General features: G+C 48.3%; 1 long non-coding RNA gene across 1 annotated transcript; it reads left to right on the top strand.

Moving 5' to 3' along the window:
- Window positions 1–310: 310 nt before the first annotated feature.
- LOC110741179 lies at window positions 311–15,361 on the top strand. Its single transcript, XR_002516956.2, has 2 exons — window positions 311–803; window positions 14,999–15,361. It is a non-coding gene; the product is annotated as an uncharacterized LOC110741179 (long non-coding RNA).
- The last annotated feature ends 7,597 nt before the right edge of the window (window positions 15,362–22,958 follow it).

Below are 22,958 nucleotides of genomic sequence, written 5' to 3'. Positions count from 1 at the left end.
AGAGCAAGAAGTGATAAATGAGCGCTACTTGCAGCTCGAATGACCTGATGGCCCTGCGTGGTGAGCGTTACCCATTCCCAGAACTTTATTATTATTATTATTTATTTATTTATTTATTTTTTGAGACAGAGGCTTGCTCTGTCACCCAGGCTGGAGTGCAGTGGTGCAGTCTCGGCTCACTACAGCTTCTGCCTCCAGAGTTCACTCCATTCTCCTGCCTCAGCCTCCCGAGTAGCTGGGACTACAGGCACCCACCACCACGCCTGGCTAATTTTTGTATTTTTAGTAGAAACGAGGTTTCACGGTGTTAGCCAGGATGTTAGTCGATCTCCTGACCTTGTGATCCACCCACCTTGGCCTCCCAAAGTGCTGGGATTACAGGCGTGAGCCACCGCGCCCGGCCTTCCCGGAACTTTAAATACCATCTGTAGATTGACAATTCCCAACTCCCTGGGCTCCAGCCTTGAACACTGAGCTGCCCCTTTCTTCTTCACTTGGATGTCTCTCAAGCGTTTCAAGCTCAGCATTTCCCAAATGGAACTCAAAGTGGAGCTCCAAAATGATTTGCCTCCCTCACCCCTGAACCTTCTTCTCCATCTCAACAAATGGTATCAACCCGCCCGCCTTCAAGCTAGAAAACTTGAGTGTTATCCTCGATGCCTCCCTCTTCTTCAGCCCTCACATCCCGTTGTCAGCAAGTCCCATCATTTCCACATTGGAAACACATCACAAAGGGGGCCAACTCTCTCCATCTCTACCACCACCGCTGCAGGTCAAGTCACCACCATCTCACCTGGATGACTGTGAGTCCGCATGGTCCATGATCTTTCCAGCTCCAAATTTTAGCCACTAGGGTCTTTTAGGGACACACATTTGATTGTGAATCCTCATATCCAATGACTTCCAGCCACACTTAACATAACAACCACCATCTTCCTGTGGCTTACAAGGTTCTACGCCAGATCCCAGCTTCATCTGACGTCCCCTTTCCTCATCATTCTTGCCCCTCTAGCCTCACTGGCTTCCTTTTGGTCCCCACACGCCACGTCTTTCCTTCCTTAGGTCCTCATCCAGGGTTCACCATCGTCCCCCACTGTCGGGAATTCTCGTCCTTGCCTTTGCATGGCTGGCTCCTTCCCATTCTTCAAACTTCAAGCTAAATGTCCCCCCTCAGGTCACTGTCCACGACCTAAGGGGCTCCACAGGCTCTCTCAGCATCCTCTTTAGCCAGTCATCTCATTCCGAGCATACACTGATCACAACTTGGAATTTTTTAGTTGTTCATCTTATTTATTGTTTCTCTCCCCCACTAGAGTGTCAACTCTACCATACCTATTGGAACATAGAAAGTGCTGACAGGTATTCACTGAGTTGACAAACAGGTAGATGACGAGGGCGTGAACTTCAGAGGTCCATGGGGCCGAGGGCCAGGAGAACACTGATATTCAAGGGGTGGGCAGAGGGGCTGTCAAGGAGACTTGATAAGGAGGGACAGAGGGAGGAGGCAGTAACCAAGAGAGGAGGGCTACGTTGGCTGGGGAGGCTTTTCACTGTTTGTAACAGCAAAGCTGTCCGGGTGATTAGATAAAAGGGTTGATTTTTCTCACAGTCTGGGTGTTCAGCAGCAAAGCTCTGTGTCAGTGTCACCGAGGCCCTCTTGCCCTTCTCGTAGCCTTGGATGCATCACATCCTCATATGATGCGTTCAAAGGCAGGAAACAGCAATAGCGTGGAACAGACGTTCTCCTCATGCCTCTTTTATTGGTAGGATGTGGGGTGGTGATGTTGGAGGGATCGTCCCCAGACGACCCCTGCTAATGTCCCCCTAGATCCCACTGGGCAGAAGGACACATGCTTGCTTTGGACCAGGGGCTGTGCCTCTCTTGGTGAAATCAGAGAATCTCTTTCCTGTCCTTGAACAAACAGGATTCTTCCAGCCAAGGGGAGGGGAACGGCTTTTGAGTAAGGAAGGAATAGCGCTTGCCATTAGCACATTTCATAAGGAAGAGTTTTTCTGCTGGGTTAATTGATGCAGGGGGTCGAGTGGGATGGGTGCTGAGAAGTAGCCCCTAGATGTGACACTCAGTGGACTATGTGTGGCCCTTGAGAAGGCCGTTTCCATAGAGCAGCTGGGTTTGATTGCACATTTTGTGGGGGGGAGGGGCTTAGGAATTACTGGGAGAAGTTTAGGAGATGAAGGGAGACTACCAGGAAGCCTGGTGGTGAAGGTAAGAGGAGACGTGGCATCATCACCAGGTGCAGGAAGCAGATACAGGGAGATCTTTTCAGTTTCGTGGAGACTTGATGATGTTTATAGGCTGAGCAAAATGAGTTGGTGAGAGAGAGGGTAAAGATTTTGAAGCAAGATGGGATCATGGATCCCCATGTCCTGAAGGAGGCATGGAGGTGGCATCGAGTGCACAAGAGGTGGTGGTTGTCACTGGATCAAGCAGGAAGGCTTTTCTGAGAAGACCCTTTTGAGACAGGAGGGCAGGAGGGTGGATGATGAAACATGAAGATGCCCAGCCAGGACGGATTCCCCTTACTTTCCTTTGTGTGATAGTGGGCTCATTTAGAGATTGAATCCATGACCTTCACCTCTCCTGCTTCTTTGTTTTAATAATCTGATATAATAGACTCTTTAGAAATCCCCAGTCCATATCTGTGTGGTTGTGCCCTGGGAAGTACCAGGACAAAGCTCACTCCTTGGGTTTTGTTGTTTGGATGAATGGAACCACCCAGTACATAGTCATGGGTGTGGTCATTATGGGATGCAATCCAGGGGGTGCAGGTCACTTAACACACAGCACAGAGCCACCAGATCCTGTGGAGTCAGGTGGGGAGCCAGACGGAGGGGGAGAGCCCTGAGCTGGGGAGAGAGGACTTGAGTTTCAGGTTCCAGATTCAGGTCCTGGTCAAGCACTTACCAGCCGGGCTTCACTGGCGCCCGCCGAGCCTGTGACCTCATCTGCAGAGGGGTGGGTTGGCAGCTCTTCTTCTCCCTTCCCTGCCCATAGTTACAAAATGTGCTGACTCCTTGTAGGAAATTAATCAAATGCCTTCCTGCCCCTCCTCCATCCCTCTCTGGGGAGCCTGCCCCTGCTCAGTACCACCCCCAATAGGATGATATTTTTGTTTTGGTTTGCTTGTTTGGTCATTTGTTTTGAGATGGTGATTCGCTCTGTCATCCAGGCTGGAGTGCAGTGGCGTGATCTTGCAACCTCCGCCTCCTGGGTTCAAGCGATTCTCCTGCCTCAGCCTCCTGAGTAGCTGGGACTACAGGTGCACGCTACTACGCCCAGCTAGCTTTGTATTTTTAGTAGAGACAGGATTTCACTATGTTGGCCAGGCTGGTCTGGAACTCTTAACCTCAGGTAATCCGCCTGCCTCAGCCTCCCAAAGTGCTGGATTTATAGGCATGAGCCACTGCGCCCTGACTGTTGGTTTGATTTCTGGGTCTTGCTCTGTCGCCCAGGCTGGAGTGCCGCGGTGCAGTCGTGGGTCACTATCGCCTCGACATTCTGTGCTCAAGGGATCCTCCCCATTCAGCCTCCCAAAGTGCTGGGATTACAAGTCTGAGCCACTGTGCCTGACCGGGATGTTGTTTTTCTTCACCATTACCCCTGGTCTCTCACTTCTGGCATATTTCCTCCTTTGTTTTGGGGAATGATGGCATGGGGCCCAGGGAGTAGGGTTGGGAGCCAAACTTTTCTCCTCTATTTATTCAGATCGTAGCTATGGATGCAGCAAAAAGCAAACAGAAGTTTGACTAGATATATGAGCTCAGTATTCCACAACATTTAAAGCTGATGTGTACTTACGTAGGAGGCTTAAAACATAACGTTAGGTTAAAATGAATAATAGCCCCAACAGGAAAAAAAATAGTGCATTCTAAAGAAGTTCTTAGCGGGAATGTTCAGAAGCTTGGTTGGTTTGACTGACACTAGCTCTGCATGTCTCCTTCTTGGTACCTCCTTAATGCAGACCTCTGTTGCTCCCTGACTTCTCCATTGGGTCACATGTGGCCAGTAGCATGAGCATAATATCCCTATCATTGTTGTCTCGCAGGGTGAGAGTTCGGAAGGAGCCATCTTTACTTTTAGGCCACCCTCTTTATTTATCTAGCACGTGGGGTGGGACCGTGACCGAAGGAGGGCTCCATGCACGTCTCCTGTGTTGTTGGAGGAGGTAGTGTTGGTAACGGGCGAGGAGCAGAGTCATTTGGTTCCAGCAAAGCTGCTTCCATCAGATTGGTCCTGCCCCTTGGCTGGACTTCGCTTCATCGTCTCTAAAATGAGATTAAAGATTGTTTCTCCCTCATGGGAAGGCTCCGGGATTCAGTGAGCTTATGCCTGTTTAGGAAAGTATCTGGCACAGGGTCACCACCCTGTGCCATCACATCTGCCCGGATGAAATCAGGTAATCAACTGACGCACCCGGAGTGCCCATCGCACATGCATGCTGTGCCCCATGGGAAAGGGCATCAGATGTGACTCTGCCCTCAAGGAATCCGCATCTAGCAGGAGAAAGAAAACTGACACTGTGGAAATAAATAGAGAGCTAGAAGGCCAGTGGGACCCGCAGTTCCCCACGGCGCGGACATCCTGGAGGGCGAGCAGCTGCCGGGCGGGGCACGCTGTCAGCCAGCCCTGCCTAATCTCCTGGCAGCCAGAGCAGAGAGAAAGCAGAATCTGGTATTCATTGCGTGGTTGTTTCTAATTTCCTTCTGCTTTCGAGATCCTCTTCTAAGGGAGAACAATGCCCTGAATGATGGGGCACAGGTTTCCTTGGCTGGGCACTCACCCAGCTGTGGCAGAGACCAGGCACTCACAGGGCTGGTGGCGTTTGATTTTGCTCTCTGAGAAGCTCCTCCGACAGTGGGGTTTGGTGGCTGGTTTGAGTCCCGGCCCATAGGACAAGTCCCCCTAGGCTCACTTACGAGTATTGTCTTTAACATTTCCCTATCTGCCAAAGAAGAACAGTCTTTTGTGTTATCGCCGGGGTTTCTTATGAGACTGGGGGGGTGGAGGGGTCACCGAACCCCAGAACTCTCTGTAGGACCCACATCTGGAGCCAAGAGGCCGCTCTGTGCCACCACACTCCCCGGAGTGCCCATCGTGCATTGGAGGGGGACGGCGTTGGCCTCGAGTGCTGCCCTGGCAGTTCCCTTCACAGACCATGCCTAACAGGACTCTCAGCAGAGGACCCTGGGCTGACATTTCTACAGCCAGTGCCTCATGAGGCTGGCCAGGGCAGGAGGCCCAGGGCTGAGTCCAAGGAATGGGGTGGGGTTTCCTCATTCCTTGCTGTCTTCATACTTGGCCTTCTATTTGTAGATTTCAGTAATTTATCAGCCTTTCTGGGTTCCTCTTTCATCACCAGAAGCAGAGTGAACCCAAGGTAAGAAACCCACTTGCATAAAGGGCCAAGAGAGGCTAAGGGGCATTTGATGATGACTTTCAAGTCCATGGGGCTGTATCGAGGAAGATGCTATGGGAGTGGCAGCTGGGAGGGTGAGTGAGGGACTGCACAGTCCCAAGAGGCCCTGGCAGGTTCAGCTGTCTTCAAGATGAGCAAGACCCAGCTGGGCACAGTGGCTCACACCTGTAATCCCAGCACTTGGGGGGGCCGACACGGGCAGATCACCTGAGGTTGGGAGTTCGAGACCAGCCTCACCAACATTGAGAAACCCCATCTCTACTAAAAATACACAATTAGCCGGGTGTGCTGGCGCATGCCTGTAATCCCAGCTACTCAGGAGGCTGAGGCAGGAGAATCACCTGAACCCGGGAGGTGGAGGTTGCAGTGAGCTGAGATCGCACCATTGGACTCCAGCCTCAGCAACAAGAGCAAACTCCATCTCAAAAAAAGGGCCGGGTGCAGTGGCTCATGCCTGTGATCCCAGCACTTTGAGAGGCGAGGCAGGAGTGGATCAAGTCAGGGTTTAAGACCAGCCTGGCCAATATGGTAAAGAAACCTCGTCTCTACTAAGAAAATACAAAATTAGCCAGGTGTGGTGGCATATGCCTGTAGTCCCAGCTGCTTAGGGCCTGAGGCAGGAGAATCTGGAATCTGGGGAGGCAGGAAGTGCGCGGTGAGCCAAGATGGCGCCACCACACTCCAGCCTGGAAGCTGACAGAGGACTGTCTCAAAAAAAAAAAAGAAAAAAGATGTTCAAGACTCAAGTCAGGTTTCCCAGGCTTAGGTCACCCAGATGCATCCCCTCTTGTCCACATGCACCATTCTCACTACCATTTTTATTTTAATATTTTCCTTTTTTTTTTTTTTCTTGAGATGGAATGCCTCATCTTGCCCCAGGGAGCTGGAGTCACGGTGCTTGATCCTGGAAGCTCCACTGCAGCCTCTACCTCCCGAGGTCAATGATTTCTCACCTTCTCAGCCCCTCCCAAGCTGGGACTACAGGTGTGTGCCACCATACCCAGTTAATTTTGTATTTTTAGTACAGACGGGGTTTCACCATGTTGGCCAGGCTGGTCTGGAACTCCTGACCTCAGGTGATCTGCCTGCCTTGGCTTCTCAAAGTGCTGGGATAACAGGCGTGAGCCACTGCACCTGGCCAAAGATTTTTCTCTAAATAGATTTATTTATTTATGTTTGAGATAGAGTCTTACTCTGTCACCCAGGCTGGAGTGCAGTAGCACAATCACGGCTTGCCACAGTCTTGACCTCCCAGTCTCAGGTGATCCTCCTATCTCAGCCTCCTAAGTAACTGGAACTACAGGAACACACCACCATGCCTGGCTAATTTTTGTATTTTTTGTAGAGATGGGATTTTGCCACGCTGCCCAAGCTGGTCTTGAACTCCTGGGCTCAAGCAATCTGCCTGCTTCAGCCTCCCACAAAGTGCTGGGGTTACAGGTGTGAGCTACCGTGCCCGGCCCTAAAGAGATTTATTTTGAAAATCTTAATCATTTAATTAAAAAAGAAACCTTTATGTCACTGCTGTAAATGAAATTCAGCATTTTGCTGACAGACATTGAAATAAGTACAGACGGAACAGTTAAAAGCACTCATTCTGTCCCTTTGATATACTCTTGAACGCCACTCATTGCTTTGTATAAGGTCTCGGTGTACAAATCTTTCTGTATCATGGGGGGTCCATGTGCGTCTGATGGCGATGTTGAGGGTGAGCTTGATGTTGTCAGGGAGTAGGGTGATTTGCGCCGACTTGTGACCCCACCAAAGAAACTGGGGATGACACCACTGCTGCTTGACCAAGGGCTTGCTGGCTCCATATCAGTATCTCTAACAGGGGAGGACGACAGTGGCTGCTTCAGAGGGCTCGGTGAGGGTGAACTGAGCTCCAGGAGGATTTATTTATTTATGTATTTATTTGTTTTTGAGACCAGGCTCGGTGGCTCACGCCTGTAATCCCAGCACTTTGGGAAGCCGAGGTGGGTGGATTACTTGAGGTCAGGAATTTGAAACCAGCCTGGCCAACATGGTGAAACCCCATCTCTACTGAAAATACAAAAATTAGCTGGGCATGGTGGCACGCTCTTGTAATCCCAGCTGCTCGGGAGGCTAAGGCAGGAGAATCACTTGAACCTGGGAGGTTTAGGTTGCAGTGAGCCAAGATCACGCCACTGCACTCCAGCCTGGGTGGCAGAGTGAGACACCATTTCAAACAAAAATAAAATAAAATAAAATAAAATATAAAATAAAATATTTATTTTTGAGACAGGTTCTGACTCTGTCACCTAGGCTGGAAGGCAGGGGCTCCATCACAGGTCACTGCAGCCTCTGCCTCCTGGGCTCAAGTCATCCTCCTGCCTCAGCCTCCTGAGTAGCTGGGATCACAGGTGTGCATGGTACTGCATCAGGCTAATTTTAAATTTTTTTTGTAGAGGACAGATGTGGTGGCTCACACCTGTAATCCCAGCACTTTGGGAGGCCGAGGTGGGCAGATCATTTGAGGTCAGGAGTTCGAGACCAGCAGATCACTTGAGGTCAGGAGTTCATATGATGAAACCTCATCTCTACTAAAAATACAAAAATTAGCCTGGTGTAGTGGCACATACTTGTAATCCCAGCTACTCAGGAGGCTGAGGCAGGAGAATTGCTTGAACTCAGGAGGCGCAGGTTGCAGTGAGCTGAGATAATGCCACTGCACTCCAGCCTGGGCAACAGAGTAAAACTGTGTCTAAAAAAAAAAACAAAAAAAAACAAAAAAAAAACTATGCAGACCGTATATCTCTATGTTGCCCAGGCTAGTCTTGAACTCGTGGGCTCAAGAGATCTACCTGTCTTGGCTTCCCAAAGTGCTGGGATTACAGGCATGAGCCACTGTGCCCAGCCACCCTGTAGCATTTATAAAGTGCTGAGAAATAGTATCTGGCACGTAGTAAGCATTTAGCAGATGTGAACCCCCACTTTAACTTGGGAGATTTTGGCTGAGGGCCCTTGACTGTCCTGGGGATCTGCCTTTGTGGAGATGGGGCTGGGACAGACACTGCCAGGCTCCCTCTGGCTCTCTGCACATCTCTGTTGCTCCCTGACTTCTCCATCGGGTCAGGTGTGGCCAGGTAGCATGAGCATCATTTCCCTCCTGATTATAGGGTTAAACTAAGATGTGATCAGGACAGGCGTCATCACGAAATATCCCCACTGCAATCGGTGGTCATCTCTGTCCACTAGAGGCTCAGAAACGGGCTCCCAGGGATGAAGACTGGTGTGCACTGCTGGGGGCTTGTGGGATCTGTGTCTGCCGTTCCCTCTGGCCAGCCACGGGTTGTTTCTGGAATGGGACTCGTGGCTGGGAGGGAGGAAGGAGCTGTGGGAAGCAATCCCAGGTTCCTTGGTGGGACTGGAAACTCTGCCTCAGGGCCTGGAATTTTGACTTCCTGTTTGGCCTGGCACTTGTTCCCCCACATTTTCAGCTCTGACACATCCTCTCCCTCCCCCTGTCAGCATCGTTTCCTCATCGTAAAATGAGGGGGTTGCATTAGATCCTATCTAAGGCCCCTGTGAGCTTGAGGAAGCCACGATTCTACCTCCGGCCACCCCCTCACTTTTCCCTCAGGCCTCTTGATTGGCAGTGAGTGGAGAGGTGGGAAGAAGGAGAGAAATCACAATAGCTGTGCATCAGGCCACCCGCAGGATGGCCCCGCGGCAAAGAACCGCACAGTCCAAAATGTGAATAGTGCCAAGATGGAGAAACCCTGTTTTAGGGAAGGAAAGACAGAAGAGAGGACATACTTAAAAGACAAATGTGAATGCGGCTGGGCATAGTGGCTCACGCCTATAATCCTAGCACTTTGGGAGGCGTAGGCAGGCGGATCACTTGAGGTCAGGAGATCAAGACCAGCCTGGCTAACATGGCAAAACTTCATCTCTACTAAAAATACAAAAATTATTCGGGTGTGGTGGTGGGTGCCTGTAGTCCCAGCTACTCGGGAGGCTGAGGCAGGAAAATCACTTGAACCCAGGAGGTGGAGGTTGCAGTGAGCTGAGATCGCGCCACTACTCTCCAGCCTGGATGCTAGAGTGAGACTCCATCTCAAGAAAAAAAAATCACACAAAAATCCAAAACAAACCAAAAAGAAAAATGCACAAATGCAGTACAAATAATAAATGGTTAGACAAATGACAATGAAAAGGAACACTTAGGGATAAAGCAAAATGCATAGGAAAAGGGTTTATGAAGGAGATTGGACAAAGTTGCCAGGATAGGGAAGGATGTGTTTGCAAAGTGGTCATAGCTGGGCTGGGTCGAGTTTAAGGTGCTGGCCTTAGAGTACTAACCAGCGTTCACTTTACAGATGAGAAAACTAGGGAAACTGGGAGGGATGGGTGTCCTCCCCTCTCCTTCCTGGTTCACTTTGGAAGATGCCATCTCTGTTAGGGACTCCTCCTAGGGGATTTCAGCAATGCAGCCAGGTCAGCAGTGGTACCTACTGATACCACACAACAACCTTAGGATGGCAGGCTGCCTAGTCCAAAGGCCCAGGCAGTCACTATCGTATGAGCATTATCATGCAAGCCGGTCATGGTTAGTTTTTCTATGAGACCTTTGCTCCTCGTTGAATTAACAACAAATCAGTTGTCTCCATGCCAGAGGAAGGTACCACATAAAGCAAGACTAAAATGAGCAGAGAACAGAGAATGTCTTCATGGCCTTAGGGATGGGCAAACATTTCTAAAACAGAATGCGAACAGCAGTAACCATAGAATAAAATCGATGAATTGGACTTTATCAAAATTAAATCCTCTCTTCATCCAAGGGCACCATTAAAAAAATGAGAAGGCAAATCTCAGACTTGGAGAAGATATATATCTGCAATACATGTATCTGATAAAGTATTCGCTTCTAGAATATTTGAAGTACTGCAGATCAATAAGAAAAGTTAAAATGACCCAATCAAAAAAATGAGAAAAAGAGGCCGGGTGCGGTGGCTTATGCCCATAATCGGCACTTTGGGAGGCCGAGGTGGGTGGATCGCCTGTCAGGAGTTCGAGACTAGCCTGACCAACATGGTGAAACCCTGTCTCTACTAAAAGTACAAAAATTAACTGGGTTGGTGGTGGGCGCCTGTAATCCCAGCTACTCAGGAGTCTGAGGCAGAAGAATTGCTTGAACCTGGGAGGCAGAGATTGCAGTGAGCTGAGATCACACTACTGCACTCTTAACCTGGGAGACAGAACAAGACTCAGTCTCAGGAAAAAAAAAAAAAAAAAAGAGAGAGAGAGAGAAAGACTTGACCAGGCAGTAACAAAATACACAGATGGCCAAATACACTGTGAAAAGGTGCTCAATATCGTCATTCACCAGAAAATGCAAATTTGCTGGGAGATTAGCTGAGCCTGGTTGCACAAGCCTGTAGTCTCAGTTACTTGGGAGGTTGAGGTGGGAGGATCATTTGAGCCTAGGAGTTTGAGGCTGCAGGGAGCTATGATCATGCCACTGCACTCTGGCCTTGGTGACAGAGTGCAAAAGAAAAAAAAAAAGAACAACATACACACACAAAACTCCCACAAAAAGATACTACTACACACCCACCATAATAGCTAAAATGAAAAGACTCACAATACCAAGTGTTGCTGAGGATATGGAACAACTAGAACTATTGTGTATTGCTGTGGGAAGTGTGGAAGAGGTACAGCCACTGGCAACATTGTCTGGCAGATTATATTAAAGCTATAGATATGCCTGCTCTACAACCCAGTAATTCTACTCCTAGGTATATAAACGTAAGGGATTTGGCTGGGCGTGGTGGTTCACGCCTGTATTCCCAGCACTTTGGGAGGCCAAGGTGGGTGGATAACCTTAGGTCAGGAGTTCGAGACCAGCCTGGCCAATATGGTGAAATCCCGTCTCTACTAAAAATACAAAAAAATTAGCTGGGTGTGGTAATGAGTGCCTGTAATTCCAGGTACTCAGGAGGCTGAGGCAGGAGAATCACTTGAACCTGGGAGGCGGATGTTGCAGTGAGCCAAGATCGTGCCATTGCACTCCATCCTGGCAGACAGAGCGAGACTCCTTCTCAAAACAAAACAAAAAAACCTAAGGGATTTGAATGGCTCTGCTGACAAGAATGTTCAAAGGAGTTTCTCCAAACCTGAAACACCCCAAATTCCCATCAGCAGAAGATTGGAGAGATAAATTGGTGGTCTATTCATGTAAGAGTACTATGCAATGATGAAAAGATGATATGCTCTGATTCCATTAATATGCAGTTCAAAAGGAGGCAAAGCTGATCTATGATGAGTCAAATCGTGGTTCTGTCTGGTGGGGATATGGATTGGGAGAGTGCATGAGGGAACTTTTTGGGGTGCTGGAAATATTCCTTATGTGCCTGGGGTGGTGGTTATAGAAATGCCTGTTTGTGAAAATGATTATCAAGTTGTCCATTGTGTACTTTATGTACTCTGATGAATGTATGTTATACTTCTATTTTTTTTTTTTTTTTTTTTGAGATAAAGTCTTGCTCAGTCGCCCAGGCTGGAGTGCAGTGGCGCAATCTTGGCTCACTGCAAGCTCTGCCTCCTGGGTTCACGCCATTCTCCTGCCTCAGCCCCCCAAGTAGCTGGGACTACAGGCGCCCGCCACCATGCCTGGCTATTTTTTTTGTAGTTTTGGTAGAGACGGGGTTTCACTGTGTTAGCCAGGATGATTTCGAACTCCTGACCTCGTGATCTGCCTGCCTCGGCCTCTCAAAGTGCTGGGATTACAGGCGTGAGCCACTGTGCCCAACCTATACTTCTGTTTTTTAAAAATGAAGAGAAATGCAGATTCTCATGTCCAAGAGAAGTAATAACAATAATAATTTATGGAGCACCCAATATGTGCCTGGTTGCTTTATAGAGATTGTTTGCCTTAATCCATCTAAACCTCCTGTCAAAACGATATTCTTTTCTTGCTAGAGAGGAGGAAACTGAGGCTTAGAGAGGGACAATAGCTTGTCTGAGTATCACAGCTGGTCAGTGTGGGAGTCAGGTCTTGAACACCGTATTCTGCACTGCTGCCACTTGGCTTGGGATGTTGAGAGTGAATCTTGGTACAGCATCAAAGCTCTCTGTGTTGCTTGCTACTCCCCCGGAGCATCAGATGTTGCAAACACCATTCTTTAAAGAGAACTTCATTGTGTGAACCCCAAGTTCCCCCACCTTCTTCAAAACAAAAACATGGATTGGGAAGCCCAGGCCCTTTATGAACCCTTTCCATGAATTTGTTCCAATCAGGAAAAGAGCCTGCAGCTTCCTCCCCACCCTGTCCATCCTAACTGTTCTGTGTTGTTAATTCTCTGAGAATGAGAGGGGATGGGCTAGCCCATCCCCTGGCTTGAGTGCAGTTAATATTGTGAGCCAGGCTTGAACTCCAGCTCCGCTCCTTTTAAACAGTGAGGCCCTTGGGTAGTTTTTTAATTTCTCAAAGGCTTTGTTTCCTGGTCTGTGAAAAGCGACAGTGGTACTTCCCTTCTAGTCTCACTGTGAGAGTTAAATGCGGTCGTATGTAAGAAGTGCTCAGCTCAGCGACAGGTTCATAGCAAGTGTGCAATAAAAGATGTGTAGAAATGTCAAAGCTGGCCGGGTGCGGCCAGCCTGCAATCCCAGCACTTTGGGAGGCCAAGGCAGGAGGATTGCTTGAGTCCAGAGTTCAAGACCAGCCTGAGCAATATAGTAAGACCCCATCTCCAAAAAGATAAATAAATAAAGCTTTCACTTTCCTGGTGCCTGATTCCTTCCAAGCCTCTTAAAGAGGCTTAGCTGGCCGGGCACGGTGGCTCAAGCCTGTTTATCCCAGCACTTTGGGAGGCCGAGATGGGCGGATCACGAGGTCAGGAGATCGAGACCATCCTGGCTAACACGGTGAAACCCCGTCTCTACTAAAAAAAATACAAAGAATTAGCTGGGCGAGGTGGCGGGTGCCTGTAGTCCCAGCTACTCCGGAGGCTGAGGCAGGAGAATGGCATAAACCCGGGAGGTGGAGCTTGCAGTGAGCTGAGATCCAGCCACTGCACTCCAGCCCGGGCGACAGAAAGAGACCCCGTCTCAAAAAAAAAAAAAAAAAAAGAGGCTTAGCACCTTTGCCCTCTAAATAATTCAACACACATTTGGAAGAAAGAAGTTATGCGAATGGCTTCTTCACAAAGTGTAACATATAGTGAATAAATGGGGCAGAATTGCAGCGCTGCAGCAAGGAAAGTGGGGCATTTTGAACTAGCGTGGTCAGATGGAGGTATTATTTGGCTGAGTCTTCAAAAATGGGTAGGATTTAGGCACAGAGAGAAGACCAGGAAGGTCATTCTCAATTAGGGGGAGGGCAGGCGGTAGTTCCTAGGAGCCAAGGTCAAGTTCGGGAAGGGTGAGCAGGTGATTTTGGTTGGTGCTTGAAACTTGTGTAGGAACTAGTGGAAGATAAAGTAGGAAAGGAGGCCTGATTCCAGATGAGGTCGCATTAAGAAAGCTGGAATCTTTTTTTTTTGTTTGTTTTTTGCAGAGTCTTGCCATGTTGCCTAGGCTAGAGTGCAGTGGCAGGATCTTGGATCACTGTGCAACCTCTGCCTCCCGGATTCAAGTGATTCTCCTGCCTTAGCTTCCTGAGTAGCTGGGATTACAGGTGTGCGCCACCACACCTGGCTAATTTTTGTATTTTTTTTTTTTTTTTAGTAGAGGCGGGGTTTCACCATGTTGGTCAGCCTGGTCTCGAACTCCTGACCTTAGGTGGTCCACCTGCCTCGGCCTCCCAAAGTGCTGGGATTACAGGCGTGAGCCACTGCACCCGGCCCGAAAGCTGGATTTGTTTCTGTTGGAAAAGGAGTTGCTGCACTTTGCTGAGTGCGGGAGGTGTAAGATGGAGCCAGGGGCATGCAGGCCCACGTGGGAGGTGAGAGAGACCAGGCCAGGAGGCCCATGAGAGGACAACCTGCGTGTTCATGGGAGTCAGATGGGAATGAGTTGGGTGTGACTCAGGAAGGAGGCACTGGGCTGGGACAGAAGATGTAGGTAGGCTCCAGGAGATGACAGGGAGGGAAGGAGAAGGCCTATGAAGGCTCAAAGCCAATTGCTCGGGTTCACGAAGCAGAAAGGGTTCATGAAGAGGAAAGGGAAGAGAGAAAGTCAGCTTGGAGATGATGATGAAAAGGATTTCTTAATGGCTGAGGCTGGAGGTGGCAGCTGCTTTCATGGTTCCTACCTTCCTCTGTTATTTGAATGTTCCTGGGAACACACTGTCCTCTCCTGGTCTCAGGCTTGTATAGGGGACACCAAAAGGACAGACTCGGGCTTTATGCACGCTTCCTTTCCACCCTGGCCTCACAGAAACCACACAGAGGGAGGCGTGGCAAGACCAGAAGAGTCCCAGCAGCAGGATCCTTTCCAAATCTATCCCTTCCAGTGGCAAGCATTTGTTTAAATGCCCTGGCAAGGAGTGGGGGGGCCTTCTTTCAGTTTGTGCAAAGTTAACGAACTGTCTTCTGATTTTATGGAGAGATGCAAATAGTGTGTTGAATAAAAATCTCTTTGTTGTTGTTTTACAGGGCTGTAGAAATGGCCAGGAAGAAAACCACCCCCTCTTAAGGCTGTTTTTGTGACCATTCTTTGGAGCATTGTTCTAAAAATGGGAAATTACATATTGCTGTGCCAAGAGCAACAAACACCTGCAGTTAAAGGAATACCTTCCACGAGGCGGCTTTTCGGAGTATGCATGATTATAGCTCCAGCCAGGCTGGACCGAGGGCTGCTGCAGAAGCTCTGCTTGGTGCATTTCTTTACTTGCAAGGGGACAGAGTGTGGGCTTAGGTTTGGGACTAGACGGGGCTTTTAGACGGGGCTTTGGCGGCTATGGAGCTCAGGTGATTATCCTTCACTCATTTATCCAATAAACATTTATCAAGCATCTATTCTTGTGTCAGCCTTTGTGGTTTTGTCTGTTCCCTTCCCTGGCGTTGTGAGAATCCCTGGGAGAGTTGGCCACAGGCAGCAGCTTGCTGTCCCTATTTTCTTTCAGTTTTCAGAGTCAGCGCATGACTGCTGCCTCCACATGACCGAGAACCCCCGCGCATTCTCTCCTTTCTCTCTTTTCTTTCCCCCTCTTACATCCCTTGCTCCTCCTCCCCTTTCTCTTTCCTCTTTATGTATCTAAAAAAGGAGAAATGTAATTTTTTTTTTTTGAGACAGTATCTCACTCTGTCACCCATGGAGTGCAGTGGCATGCTCTCAGCTCACTGTAACCTCCGCCTCCTGGGTTCAAGCGATTCTCGTGCCTCAGGCTCAGTAGCTGGGATTACAGGCGCCTGCCACCACGCCTGGCTAATTTTTGTATTTTTTTTTTTTAGTGGAGATGGGGTTTCACCACGTTGGCCAGGCTGGTCTCAAACTCCTGACCTCAAGTGATCCACCTGCCTTTGCCTCCCAAAGTGCAGGGATTACAGGGATGAGCCACCATGCCTGGCCAATAAATGCACTTTTTTAATACGCCAATCGATACATTTCTTCAGGCACACGCCTTTTCAAAGTTTCCTGTTGCTGGAGGCGGTCTGAAATTCTTAATCTATGCTGGTAGATGTTAAAGGATAATTTTCGATTATCTGGTTAATATTTAACTTTTGTCAACATTTGATATTGCAAAATAATCAGGTCTTGAAATTTATCAAGCATGAAATGAATACCATTCAGATAGAACGGTTTAAGAGGAATCCAGTTTCATAAACTAATCTCATCTTTTTTTTTTTGAGATGCAGTTTTGCTCTTGTTGCCTGGGCTGGAGTGCAATGGCATGATATTGGCTCCCTGCAACTTCCGCCTCCTGGGTTCAAGCGATTCTCCTGCCTCAGCCTCCCAAGTAGCTGGGATTACAGACACCCGCCACCATGCCCAGCTAATTTTTGTATTTTTAGTAGAGATGGGGTTTCTCCATGTTGGTCAGGCTGGTCTCAAACTCCTGACCTCAGGAGACCCACCTGACCTGCCTCAGCCTCCTAAAGTGCTGGGATTACAGGCATGAACCACCATGCCTGGCCAACTAATCTCATCTTTATCTAGAAACAGAAAAGCAAGGAGCAACGGAATACAATGAATTTCAAACTTTTTTTGCATTTTGCTTAGAACTTCCTGCCCACAGAGCATATGAATTCCTCAAATGGGTCAGCCAGAGAGTAATGGGAGGTCTTTTTGGGGGTCCAGGGTCATGTCTCAGGGGCCACTTGGTTATTGATGTGGTCCTCCTGGAAGCAGAGAGATGGAATAAAAAGGTTGGGAGGCCAAGGAGGGCGGATCACGAGGTCAAGAGATTGAGATCATCCTGGCCAATATGGTGAAACCCCATCTCTACTAAAAATACAAAAATTAGCCGGGCATGGTGGCGGGCGCCTGTAGTCCTTGCTACTCGGGAGGCTGAGGCAGGAGAATCGCTTGAACTCGGGAGGTGGAGATTGCAGTGAGCCAGGATGGTGCCACTGCACTCCAGCCTGGCAACAGAGCGAAACTCTGTCTCAAAAAAAAAAAAAAAAAAAGTCTCAAGTCCTGTAATGTACTTAATTTACTGTCTTGGCTTCCACCTTTGTTTCAATTTTTCCACTAGAGGGTCCAAAGTAGAATCCTGCTGCTGTGATCGAGTGCTTGACGCAGATGCACGTTCGAATGATTTATTTTCCTTTTGCTTTCTTGGACTTTCTAATTTTTCTACAATGAGTAGCAAGATAACTAAAATGTGAATCATGCCTTCATAGGACTCACATTCTAGAGAAGGCAACAGTTACAAGCAAACATGCTACAGTAAGATAAATACATGATTTATCCCACTGTAAATAGCTGCCCCAGATGAGGGGCGTGGGAGCCCAGCAGCGGAGAGAGCCCCTGAACCTCAGGGCACAAAGTGCTGGGTAGGGAGAGCAGGGAGAAAGAGCCCACAGATTACGTCTTGAAAGAATCTGAAGGGGGCCAGACTTAGCAAATGAAATAGAATATGCCAGTTAAGTGTGCATTTTAGATAATGAAACGATTTTTAGTGTAAGTATGTATTATACTTATACTAAAGTATTGCATGAGTCTTGAAGGATGGAGTTTGGTTCTTCCAGGGACTTTGGGAAGGGAAAGCATTTCGGTCAGTGGGAACTGCTTCTGCAAAAGTGTGGAAGTGTGAATGGCATGGATTTGTTGCCTGTTTCAAATGTGAACATCTGTGCCTCGACGTGAATCAACGCGCCTTACTGAGAGGGCAGTTTTATTTCCGAGCCACATCCACTGCTCCACCCTCAAAGTGAGGGGTAGGTGGGAAGCAGCAGGATTTGAGGCCAGAGTGGAAGCAGGGCCATCTCCAGGAGGCTTTGATGATGGGTGAGGCTTGGTGAGGGGTTTGGACTTTATCCGACAGGGGACAAGGAAGAGGAAAGGATTTTAAGCAAAAGCATGAACTTCCTGTTTGATTTTGGCAATCATGGGAAGGAAGCAAGACTAAAATCTTAGAGACTATTTAGGAGGCAGATTAACGGCCCCCCAAGCATGTCCACATCCTAATCCCCAGACCCTGTGGATGTGTTAGGTTACCTGGCAAGAGAGAATTAGGGTTGCACATGGATGCAAGTTTCTCATCAGCTGACTGTGAGATGGGGAGGTTGTTTTGGAGTATCTGATGGGCCCAGTGTAATCACAAAGATCCTTATGAATGGAAGTGGGAGGCAGAAGAGGAGATCAGCATCGGAGAGAGACTTGCAGAGGCTGCCCTGCTGACTTTGAAGATGGGGAAGGGGCCATGAGCCAAGTAATGTGGGTGGCCTTTAGAAAGTGCAAAAAACAAGGGTACAGATTCTCCCCTGGAGACTCCAGAAAGAATGCAGCCTGCCAACACCTTGGTTTTTAGCCTAGTGAGATGCATTTCAGACGTCTGGCCTCCAGAACGAGAAGATCACAAATTTGTGTGCTTTAAAGTTATTAAGTCTGTGGTAAGTTGTTAGAGCAGCCATAGAAACTAATGTAGAGGCTGTTTGCAATGATCCAGGTCACAGATGGTGAAGGCTTGGAATTGGCAATAGGGTCAAGAGAAGGGGATAAGGGCTGAGCGCAGTGGCTCACGCCTGTAATCCCAACACTTTGGGAGGCTGAGGCGGGCGGATCATTTGAGTCCAGGAGTTCGAGACCAGCCTGACCAACATGGTGAAACCCATATTTGTGAAAAAATACAAAAATTAGCTGGGCGTGGTGGTGTGCGCCTGTCATCCCAGCTAGTCAGGAGGCTGAGGGAGGAGGATTGCTTGAGCCTGGGAGGCGGAGGTTGCAGTGAGCAGTGATCACGACCCTGCACTCCAGCCTGGGTGACAGAGTGAGACCCTATCTCAAAAAATAAATAAATAAATAAATAAATAAATAAAAATAAAGGGATCAATTCCATGTAAGTTGAGATGGACTCAGACTGACCGGACACCTAAGGTCAGGAGGTCAGGAGATTCCCCTAGCCCAGCAATCCTTTCTCCTCTCCTGATGCCCCAAGGCCTGCTCCTCCTCCTACAGCTCCCAGGGAGCCTCTGATCCAGTCTCTATCCTGTCCTAGGGCTGATTAGTACCTACTTTTGTGATAGGGGCCTAAGAGGGAATTCTTCTTTATTTTTATTTTTCAGATGGAATCTCATTCTGTTACCCAGGCTGGAGTGCAGTGGTGTGATCTTGGTTCACTGCAACCTCGGCTCACTGCAACCTCCGCCTCTGTAACCTCTGCCACTGCAATCTCTGCCTCCTGGGTTCAAGCGATTCTCCTGCCTCAGCTGTAGCCGGGACTACAGGCATGTGCCACCACGCTCGGGTAATTTTTGTATTTCTAGTGGAGGTGCGGTTTCGCCATGTTGGCCAGGCTGGTCTTGAACTCCTGACTTCAGGTAATCTACCTGCCTCAGCCTCTCACAGTGCTGGGATTACGGGCTTGAGCCACTGCACCCAGCCCTAAGAGGGAACTCTAAAGGTAGCTCTGTAAGTATCTGCCTCGTGGTTACACACACAGGGTGACTGTGAAACCGCCTTTGCAAAAATTACAACTGAGGAAATTAGGACAGTGAAAGAGATCAGACCTAACCGACTCCATCTTGCTTCTAACCTTTAAGCTGTCCTTGTTCATTCCTGGGCATAGGCCTGAACTAACTTTGGGAAAGAATTCCGTTCATGTTTTGACTCTGAAACAAAATTGATAATAGCTATTTCCCTAAAAAAACAAAAAACCAAAAAAACCCGTTGTTGCCTGTGGACCAGTCTGCCTTTGCAGGACTAACAAATTAGCTACAAGATTAGAAATTTAGTTTAGGGGTCATGCAACCTCTGGCTCCGAGAGTCTGAGCCTCCCCAGATTGCTCCTGCAGATAACATCACTATTGTAAAATCTTTTTTTTTTTTTTGAAACGGAGTATTGCTCTGCTACCCAGGCTGGAGTGCAGTGACGCGATCTCAGCTCACTGCAAGCTCCGCCTCCCGGGTTCCCGCCATTCTCCTGCCTCAGCCTCCCGAGTAGCTGGAACTACAGGCGCCTGCCACCACGTCCGGCTAATTTTTTGTATTTTCAGTAGAGATGGGGTTTCACCGTGTTCGCCAGGGTGGTCTCCATCTCCTGACCTCGTGATCCGCCCGCCTCGGCCTCCCAAAGTGCTGGGATTACAGGCGTGAGCCACCGCGCCCGGCCACTATTGTAAAATCTAAGATCAGTGTTTGAGATATTTTGCAGACCCTGCACTCGATGGATCAGCTGACACCACCCAGACTGGTAATCTGGCTCAACCATTTCTGCCATCTTACCCAGGAACAGAAGACAGCAAGAAAACCACACTTCCACCCTCTATGATTCCATCTCCAACCTGACCAATCAGCACTCCCCACCTCCCAAGCCCCTACCCACCAAATTATCTTTGAAAACAAAGATCCCCAAATGCTCAGGCAGACTGATTTCAGTAATAATAAAACTCCAGTCTCCCACGCACCCGGCTCTGTGTGAATTACTCCTTTTCCACTGCAAGTCCCCTGTCTTGATAAATTGCCTCTGTCTAGGCAGCCAGCACGGTGAACCCACTGGGCAGTTACAGCTGTGGGCATATAACTGCGGGTATTTTAGGAGTTAACTAGACTCTTGTGATAAACTGGGAATCCATTCACCTAATGGGGGAACAAACCTGAGTTCCGAACCCCCGGTTTATCCATTCCCAAGCTGGCAACAATTCCCATGCTAGCTTAGCTGAACGTATTTTCAGATTTTATTTTATTTTATTTTATTTTATTTTATTTTTGAGATAGAGTTTTGTTCTTGTTGCGCAGGCTGGAGTGCAATGGTGCGATCTTGGCCCACTGCAAATTCTGCCTCCCAGATTCAAGTGATTCTCCTGCCTTAGCCTCCCAAGTAGCTGGGATTACAGGCATGCACCTCCATGCGTGTCTAATTTTGTGTTTTTAGTAGAGACCGGGTTTCTCCATGTTGGTCAGGCTGGTCTCGAACTCCCGACCTCAGGTGATCCACCCGCCTCAGCCTCCCAAAGTGCTGAGATTACAGGTGTGAGCCACTGCACCCAGCCTATTTTCAGGGTTTTTTTTTTGCATGTACTATAACTTTATAATGTTAGTTCGCTCATGGAAATGTGTTGGGTGACTAACTACTGATGATTCATCCTCACATTATCCCCATGTGCCTGTTGGTGTATTCTGAAAGTGGTTGGGAGGAACATCCCCTAATTACATGTTTCTGAATGCATTGTTTGTGTGGCCTCATCATCAATAAAGCTTCTCTTTATCGTCTATCTGAAGCCATTTTGAGAGGCAGTCACCCCTACGGTGATTACTGCCCACAAATCCCTTGGCATTCGAAAACAGCAGGCCTTTCATCAGCTGCAAACTAGACATAATTTTATCCATATCATCATGATAAGGCTGATGAAGGCTGGTTTTGCTTCTTCTTCCTGCCTCGTGAGTCATTTGCAGATATTTCTGTCAGGCTAACCTCAACTGTCTCGCATGTACAACAGCAGCTTTCCTACTGATCAATTAGTCCAGGCACATTGACACAAGCCCCTGGATTTTGCAACATGATGGCGGTGTTTGATAATTACCATTCTGCTTTAGGTTTCCTCCAGAGTATGTTTCCTTTGGTTGCAGGTTTCAGGGGTAACAGATACTTTCAAAAAAGTTTTTCACTCAGATTCAGTTTTCTTGACAACATGATCAAGAAATGTGGTCTTTTCCTCCCATGGGTTCCTCAAAGGTATGAATGCTAAAATTACTATCATGCTAAAATATTTGTTTTTTTGAGACGAGTTCGCCTCTGTCGCCTTCAGGCTGGGAGTGCAGTAGCGTGATCTCAGCCAGCTCACCTCGGTTCACCATTCTTCCCCACCAGCCTCCCGCAGTTGGGACTGTACCGCCACCACTCGCTAAGCTTGTATTTTTAGTAGAGACGGGTTTCACCATGTTAGCCAGGCTGATCTCCTGACCTCATGATCCGCCGGGCCTCCAAAGTGTTGACAGGCTTGAGCCAACGCTACCGCCACATTTAAGGAGTTTTTAATCTTTTTTTTTTTTTTTTTGAAGTTTTTTGCTTTGATGAGCTTTGTTTGTTTTTTGCTTTTGTTTTCGTTTTTGTTTTTTTGAGACAAGGTCTTGCTCAGTCACCCCAGGCTGGAGTGCAGTGCTGAGATCTCAGCTCACTGCAACCTCTGTCTCCTGGGCTCAAGTGATCCTCCCACCTCAACCTCCTGAGTAGCTGGGATTACAGGCATGCGCCACCACACCCAGCTAATTTTTGTAGGTTTTTTTTTTTTTTTGTAGAGGCAGAGGTATCACTATATTGTCCAGACTGGTCTCGACTCCTGGACTCAGGCTATCTGCCAGCCTTAGACTACCAGAATGCTGGGATTACCAGCACTTTGGGAGGCCGAGGAGGATGGATCACCTGAGGTCAGGAGTTTGAGACCAGCCTGGCCAACATGGTGAAACCCTGAAATACAAAAATTAACTGGGCGTGGTGGCAGACACCTGTAATCCCAGTTACTTGGGAGGCTGAGACAGGAGAATTGCTTGAACCCAGGAGGCAGAGGTTGCACTGAGCTGAGATTGCACTGCTGCACTGCAGCCTGGGCAACAAGGAGAGAAACTCCGTCTAAAAAAAAAAAAAAATTGCTGGGATTGCAGGATTACAGGCATGACCCATTGTGCCCAGCCTTGATGAGTTATGTTTTCAGTTTTTTCTTCACACAGCTTGTGCCTAATGCCTCCCAAAGGCAGGAATGCTTATAGTCATACGTTGGCCTCCCTGTGTTTTGGAGCTTAGCATATTCATAGTGAAAATGGCTGATTGTATAATTATGTATTTATATAAAATGGGGGGGGGGGGGCGGCATACTCTTTCTTTCTCTCCTCCTCCTCCTCCTTCAAATGTAAAAATCATTCTTAGCTTAAGGTTTGTTTAAAAACTGGCCACAGGCTGGGCGCGGTGGCTCACGCCTGTAATCTTAGCACTTTGGGAAGTTGAAGCGGTTGGAT

The sequence above is a fragment of the Papio anubis genome, chromosome 12 (genome assembly GCF_008728515.1).
Source record: "Papio anubis isolate 15944 chromosome 12, Panubis1.0, whole genome shotgun sequence".
In the NCBI taxonomy this organism is placed as follows: Eukaryota; Metazoa; Chordata; class Mammalia; order Primates; family Cercopithecidae; genus Papio; species Papio anubis.
This window is presented reverse-complemented; position numbering and strand designations above follow the sequence as displayed.